Raw genomic sequence first — 6,000 nt, forward strand, 5'->3', positions numbered from 1 at the left:
CTTAGAAGAAGGGCAGCCCAGGATGAGTGCGTGCTTATGCAATAGAGCAGCCAGACTGTTGTGCTTAAAACACCGAGTGAGTGTTGGGAACACACTTTATCTGTCAGAGTGAGGCTTTTCCAAATGACTTGTTCTGATGCATACTTGGCATTGAATGGGAAAAAAGAGAGCCCAGGGACTGAGTCCATCAGTGCAGCTTTTTGGAAGAGGCATTAGGTACATAGAGTGCATGAAATTTGTTATTGTCTTTCAGCACCTGCTTTGTGGTTGAGAGTTTCATTTTCAGGGCTAGAATAGAGATGCTTTAGTAGCAAACACATTTGCATGTGAAAATTGCATAACACCACCATTTACTATCTCTGAGCACAAAATTAATTAATTTCCTAGAGACTAGGCCAAATTAAATTGACATGGGTATTCTACTTAATGCAACAGACCCTAAATCTAGATCTATTTTTTTTGTTGTTTATCTTGGAGGACACAGATGACTTTGGGATGAGAGGGACACTCTTGCCTAGGCAGTTCACAAAAATAACAGACACTTTTTAAAATTGAACATTTGGACCTTTTCCTTCTAAAGCAAGGGACTGAACTTTGTGGATTGTAGCACAAGAATTCAACTTAATTCTTTAAATTTCTAAGCTGCACCCTGGCAGTGGATGCCACAAAGACAGCAAGGCTGTCAGTCTATTTAATGAACTACTTTTTAGTCCCCATATTGAATCATTAAAAAAAAGGTAACAAACTCTGAGAAGGTGAATTAACTACTACACAAAGTGTAAAAGTATGGTTGCAGCATGAAATGAGGAAATTTTGTTAAATAAATCCTCACCAAATGTTTGTCAATTTTTCTGCTGATTGTTCTAGGAGTCTTGTTTGCTCCAAATGCATATTTATTTTGTTCTTATGTTAGATTAGTTTCCATAAGTGCAATATTCCTACAAATATGCAGTGTAATTTGGACTAGTATAGAACAGAATTGATCTCGATCCTTCTTTAATCTGAGTTTCCTTTAGGTTCTGGAAATCTAGGAATCTGTGCTTTTTACTGCTGCCATAGCATGAGGCGTCCTCAGGACCTTCCCTAGAGAGTTTCTGTGTGGGGCCAGATGGGTAAATGTATTTCCTGGTGAGATTTGTGGACTGCTGAGATGTGGTATAGACAGCTTTAACTTTGGTGAAAAAGAAAATGTACAGTTAATCATGACCTTGCATTCTAGGAAGCATCTCAGACCATGATAGGAGTGTTTTCTGTGGTTTTCCTTGAACTACAAAGTTTTAGTTACTGACTTTACCAACAATAAAAGTGTATACCTATTCCTGAAACAGGCTAGATCCTATTCTGATGTAGTGGAGATGGTTTCTTCCCTTGGGTACTCCTTGGGTCTGCCTCAATGCCTGGAGATTTGTTGTTATTAGGCTGCTACAGGGGCGTTTGGAAGGCTGTTTAAGGCATTTTTTAAAAGCAGGCAGTGTGAATTACAGTGCAGTAGGCAGGATACACAAGTAACCCCACCGAAGGTATCTACAGGAAGTTACACACAACATCACAGAAAAGTACTGTTACAAAGAGGGGGAGGTGCTCTCCTCAATATTTTTCTTAGCAGGAGTATGTCCTCTTTCTAAGTGACGTCTGGAGAATAAGCATTTGAACAGGAGAATTTCCCCAGCCTTCTCTTCATTCTGGTGGCAGAATAGTAATAATAGGGTCACCAGAGACTGAACTCGAGAGGCCAAAATATCTGAATGAGACCTCATTTTTTACAGATTCACTGCAGCTATGTGACTTGTGCAGGTAAATTTAAAACAGAACTAGAGAGCCAGTAAAGAATACTTACAAAATCAGTAACTGCAGCTAGTATTTTAAGACCTTCCAAAATACTTTGCAAAAAATACAGCTTTAAATGGTAATATTTCCCTTTATCATTCTCCTATGATTTTTTCAAAGGTTACTTAGCCTAGACCTGCCCAGGCAGTGTGAGCTTCCTCATGTGAGCTGCTGGCTGATTTTGACTATCCATTCACCCCCGAGCTGGTTGAGGCTGCTCTCTGTCTTGCTGGATCAGACTCTTGGCTCATCTTTCATAACTGCCAAGGTCTTTCATAACCTCTGATCTTTCATAACCCCAAACAGTAGCCAGTTCCTCTCACATGCCTTTCGTAACTTACACACACGCCACGTGTTTAATCTCGTCCACTTGGAATGGGCCTATCCTGATGAACCTGAAATACAAGTGTTTCTTGGGTGTTTTGTCTGCCTCAATCCTCCTGAGCCCCAGGCACATTTGTGTGGATGTCAGACTTCCTTCCCTGAGACAATGAATGCTCAGTGGAGGGGAAAACCTCTTCTCTCTGACCTCAGAGGAGAGAAGGGAGCCTAGTCATGGACTTCCTTCTCTCCCGGGGTGTGAAGCCCTAATTGACTTAGGTGTGGCTCAGCTGGAGGTGGCAGTCTCCTTCCCTTTCTCCCTAAGCTGCTCTGTGTGCCACACAGGGGTCCCCACCACGCTCTGCTCGGAGCCAAACCCAGGGTCACTCTGGGGGAGGGGAAGCTGCCGCAGCTGGAATTGGTTTAATTCTGCCTCAGCAGACAGCTTGCATTCTCTACTCTGACAGCAATTGCAGGCTGCAGTGATGTAATAAAAAAGGTTGTGGTTTTGCAGAGAGAGGGTGACCTCGCTGTAGCTATCCAGCCGTCCACTCAAATCCTCAGATGCCTTCCAGCGCGGATCTTTGTCACTTCATGGGTTTGATGGGTGATCTCCTAACAGGGAATAAAATGGGAGGACAAGTATATAACAGCTTAATAGAAACAGAGGGGTGAAAAAAATTAAAAAGGAGGAAATCTTTTGGAATTATTAGCTTGAGTGAGAAAGAGCGTTTCCTCGGTGTGACAGCCAGAGGCTTGCTGCACTGTTATTCAAGTGCGCTTCAGTGGGAATCCATGCAGATGGCTTTTTTACCCAGCATAGGATTATATTGGATTAGTCATATAAAATTGTTGTTTACGTTCTCTAGTCCTTTTCCCCAGAGGTTTTATCAGGAATCTCACAAAGCATGTAGTTTGAGCCTGCTTTTACATGGTAACCCAGCCGAGCAGCTTTTTGTTTGTGCAAACTGCCACAATGTTGTAGTTTAATGTAATCCTAATGTTGCAATGGGAGATTTTAGACCTGATGAAAGAGGCTGTTTGGCCCAGATTTTCCTTTTGCCTACAAGAAGGGAAGTTAGATCATAAGGAGATGCTCTTTCTTCTTGCTGAACTCTCCAGAAGAGCTGTGCTGATCCCACTTCTGCTCCATCAGAGACACTCAGGAATTCCTAACACTGGCACTGTTTTTCATAATGCTCGCTAATGAGTTATTTCTGGCATAATGCTTGATTAATGCACTGTTCTGAGTGGTGTATGAGACATTTCTCGTGTTCCCTTTCTATCATGCAGAGCCATACTCTGACCATCTTTCTTCTTTATGTCCAGAAGGCTCAAGGATCACTGCTTAGACACAGTCCACATTTTCCCTCCTGCCATAAACTAAGAAACTGTCTTAAACATACAGTGCAAGGCTCTCCCTTTAGATCTACCCTGGGGTAGAATATAACAAGGAAATATTTTGTCACTTCAAGGTACAACAGATAGCTCTACTGGTAAAATGACATCCTTCGTTTTTTTTTCTGGAGTTTTCAGACTGGCTCTGTCATCCTGGGAAATTTTCTCTTCCAGGAGGTGTGGCTGCAAGAATTTTCCTGAGGTGTGAGTGCCTTTGATTCTACAATGAGAGATGTTTTTCTTCTCTGTAGGGCATTCTGTGACAAGGTAATGCAGTCCTAAGCTGTTACTCTTTTCCCTAGACCATGTTTGTGGGTATAAAATAAAAAGGTATTTTTCCCTGGCCTTGAAGGGAGAAGAGCAGACTGCCACATGCATGCTGGTATTGTATATTGATCCACTGAAAACACTGAACATTATCCACTGAAAACAATCTAGTATTATAACTTGATGTTCCTATCACTGAAGGGGATACAGAACTTCTGTCAGTGTGCTGTGACAGGGATGCCTGTAGCCTAATTTGCTTTAATAAATATTGCCTCTGGTTTTGCCATCTTTAAGATTAAATTGACTTTCTTATATATTATGAGAAAGCATTTTTTTGTTTCCAGTTCTGCAAATGGTCACCTTTAATCCAATCATGTCTTGGTGCTTTTTCTCTTGTTATGCAGGAAATGTTCATGAACTGAACTCTGAACTTCTGCTTTTAGCCAAAGCGGTTATTCTGAGGCTTGGGAAAGCCAGACTGCTTCTCCCTGTTTCAGGGTAGGTTCCTGAGCATAAATGAGATCATTAATCTGTGACCAAAGATCTGAACAAGATGGGGAAAGGGCCTTTTATCCCACGTTGGCCATTTTGTTCAAGACTGTTTTGTGATTTTTCAACTGGCATTTGGCTGTGAGACTGGCAGCCCCGATTGTGCCACAGAACACACCAGGCAGAAAAATCACATTTAGTCTTGCCATCTTCCAGCCTGGAAGGGACTCAGGAAGAAGTCACTGCTGACACAGTGGGTGGATGGAATAAGAGATTCATTTGGGGCAGGTGAATTTTGTACATGATTTACAAAGGCATGTAGATTTTCATAGGAAAATTTTCATTCCTGGAAAATCAGATGAGGATGGTAGCTCTCTTTGGGAGGTTGAAAGGACACATATTCACCTTTAATCCATGTAGAAAAAGGCTACACTTGGGAGTTACTGTAGGGTTCCATCATATTGTAGGGTTGTATAATCCCATGCTTATGTATTTTCTGACAAATCAATGATTTTGGTCCACATGGAGGTGAAAAAGGGTGAAATGGGTCACATTCTTGCTGTCTGGCAGCAAGTAGGTGACTCAGCACCACTCCAATCAATGACATTTTCATTTATGTAAGCCAGCATGAAATGTGTTTTTGTTCATACCAAGCTACATTAAAGCCAAAATGCAAGGAAAAAAGATTGTGTTCAACAAATGAGCTGAATAATAGTGTATGAAAATATTTCTGCTATCATTATTTACAGTGGAAAGTATCTTAGTTGCATTTCATACATTCATTTCCACTGAGAAGTTTTTTAAAATAATGTATTGCTAGGATCTTTGGAAAATGAACATATTTCCTAATCAAGTACACATCAGTCTTTTATCATTTGTATAAATAATGCGGTATTTTTTACACAAATAGGCTAATAGTAGCTTTTTGATTTTCAAAAAGTGCTACCCACCTTGGGCCAATTTTACAAATTGATGGAGTATCTTAAAATTTGGAAGAATGGATGCTCATTTTGAAGTGGAGCCTCCCAAAATCAATGGTGATTTTGAAAATGTTTGATCATAACGTGCATCATTAAACCAACAAGAACTTCAGCTGTAGCTTTTCCCAAAAGTTGCAAGATACAAGTAGGGGGTTTTTGTGTCATTTGGATGGATCAGTGCTTGTTTGACAAAGTCTGCATCTTTCAAACTCCTGCATAGTTGAGAAACCTGGCTGTCATCAATTCCCCTACCAGGCATGGAAAACTGGGAAAGAAGGGGGCTGCATGGCCCGCCTTACAGGTCAGAAATCAGGAATTCTTGTTTCCATTTTAGCTCTGTTGGTCTATTTCCCAACTTTTTTGTGTACTACTGGTAACAGTTCCTGAGTTTTGAAGACACTTGGGTCTTAAAGACTGGGCACAGCTGCATTGTCAACTCCTGGGTAAGCAGGAGAGCAGGAGTGTGCCCAGAACTGGTTGTTGTGTTGCTGGAAGAGCTGGGGAGACTGGGCCTGCAGGTTTCACACATGAGAGTCACAGAATGGGTTGGGTTGGAAGGGATCACAGTGGGTCATCTGCTCCAACCTCCTGCTCAACCAGGGTCACCCCAGGGCACACGGCACAAGATTGTGTCCAGATGGTTCTCAAATATCTCCTGTGAGGGAGACTCCACATCTCTCTGGGATTCCACTGTGCTGATCTCTCTCCATTGCACACT

Source organism: Ammospiza caudacuta, chromosome 1 (assembly GCF_027887145.1).
Source record: "Ammospiza caudacuta isolate bAmmCau1 chromosome 1, bAmmCau1.pri, whole genome shotgun sequence".
NCBI classification, from domain to species: domain Eukaryota; kingdom Metazoa; phylum Chordata; class Aves; order Passeriformes; family Passerellidae; genus Ammospiza; species Ammospiza caudacuta.